The 1,991-nt window shown below is 43.2% G+C and overlaps 1 long non-coding RNA gene across 1 annotated transcript; it reads left to right on the top strand.

The window, feature by feature from the left end:
• The first annotated feature begins 646 nt into the window (after positions 1-646).
• LOC134545129 (uncharacterized) lies at positions 647-1,696 on the top strand. The gene is made up of 2 exons (XR_010078284.1): positions 647-1,091; positions 1,208-1,696. It is a non-coding gene; the product is annotated as an uncharacterized LOC134545129 (long non-coding RNA).
• The last annotated feature ends 295 nt before the right edge of the window (positions 1,697-1,991 follow it).

Here is a 1,991-nt window from a genome sequence, read left to right as displayed (position 1 = left end):
TATTATTTTTTTTTCTCTCATCTTATTTGCTTTACGGCCAGGCCCTCAGCCTCTGTTCTCAGAGGCGAGCTGATTTTCTTTCCCAGTCTCATGCTAGGCTAGCATTCTGGCTAATATTTCTCCCGCCTCCAGGCACGTCGGAGCCGGTCACGTTATTTCTTCGCGGGTCTCCTTTTGCTAAGAGCAGCTTGTGAAGCAGTGCTGAGCCCTGCTAACTCTGTCACGAATCGGTATAAGGTTCACTAGCAGCAAGACACGACAGGAGGATCCCGTGGGCCTTGTGTCCCACAGACCATGCGTTTTTTGAAGCCACCCCCCGCCTGCTCACCCACCCTCTCTTCTCAGAAGTGGCTAGGAGTGACGACCGCTCGGGTGCGTTAACCGAAGTCAAGGCCATCTCAGGCTTGACAGCCGCAGTTACGATTCTGCACCTTAACGACACCTAGCGACGGCTGTGGTAACCACTTGCCACTTGTGAGGCGTCGGCAGCGCCGACACTACCGCGCTCGCACGGAGGTAACGACAACCTTTCCCCTCCTTATGTCTCAGGCCGCTAGGTGGCACCACTGGTTACTCCATTACCCCCTAGCTTGACACTCTCGTCGGTCACAAGTCGATTTATTAGTACTTCCTCTCGCCACCAAAAGATAGCGCCTCAGTCGTTCAGTCACTCCAGTAAGATCTTTTTCTTATGCCGGACACCATCGGGTGGACTCGGTAATTTTCGGCTCAGAGCCTAACCCCCCCTCCCATTCTCGAGAGACCCCGCGCTTATGATATTCAGGTGATATCCCGCTCTGAACTTACTTCGGTGCGCGCCTCCTGACTGACTGGTACCGTTTGTATCTGCGATCTTCGGCGAATCATCGACATCGTATATTATGTAGTCTTCTCAGACTAAAGGGATGGAGTCCCTAGCTAAAATTATTAACCAGTCAGTAGTTTAGTTGAAAGTAGAGAAACTTAGTATTTTTATATAAATTTATTTTTTTAATTAATCATGATGACTTCCGTGGCTACCGCGAATCGTGGTTCGAGTTTGCGGAGACGAGACGCCCTCTCCTGAGCGCCAGGACCAACACCCTGTTTTGGTAAGTCTTGACGTCATCCCCCACCCCTTTAATTTCCCTCTATTGGCCTTTTGCGCCATTTAAGTATACTGTCTGGAAACAGGTCTAATTCTTTGGAATTTGGACTTTTGTTTCAGACAGGGTTCCAAGTTTGGGGCAACCAAAATCCTCTGCCAGAACCTCTGGAGTCGGTTCCTGCGCAGAATCCAACATCATTAGGCCTACTACCTTGATCACCGTCTACCTACAGCCCCGGGTGATACCCGCATAATTCTATCTTTTTATTCACAAACCCAAGATTAGTGTAACCCAGTTAAGACAGCGGACAATAAAAGGCAGTTCGAGGAGAAGAAATTTATATTATGTTTTGGAAGGACTATATGTACAATCTTTAAAGTTACCAATGTTAATTTCATTCTTGTTTTTAAATATTTTAATCTTTGTTATACATTCAGGGCCGGCCCTATCGTAAATAACGTTAAGGAATATCATGTAATAAGTGTAATTGTGAGTTATGTAAATAAGATCACTTATCAATGAAAAACAGTCTTTACTAAGGAAAATTTAATCTATCAAAAAAAAAAAGAACAATGATTAATAAAATAAGGAAGTCTATAGACGTAACAGTTGTTTTTATTTATTTAATATATAATAACGATCCTTTTACTCCCAAGTATTTGTAGGGAGTCCCTAAATTTTCTTTGTTTACTTCTAGTGTCGCCTCTGTTGTTGACTTTTATAGTTATTAATTGAGGGCCTCAGTAATCAAAGCTTCCAAATCTTTTAACCTTATTATTTAATTATTCTTTAAGACACTTGGGGTATTACAAAATGGTAGCACGGCATGGTTACGTCTATAGGCATACCTAAGTTGAAAGGTCATACCTAAAATTAAAATTAAAAAAAAAATGAATTAAAAAA

This window comes from Bacillus rossius, unplaced genomic scaffold (assembly GCF_032445375.1).
Source record: "Bacillus rossius redtenbacheri isolate Brsri unplaced genomic scaffold, Brsri_v3 Brsri_v3_scf59, whole genome shotgun sequence".
Taxonomy (NCBI): domain Eukaryota; kingdom Metazoa; phylum Arthropoda; class Insecta; order Phasmatodea; family Bacillidae; genus Bacillus; species Bacillus rossius.
The sequence above is the reverse complement of the archived record's forward strand: the minus strand, read 5'-3'. Positions and strand labels throughout refer to the sequence as shown.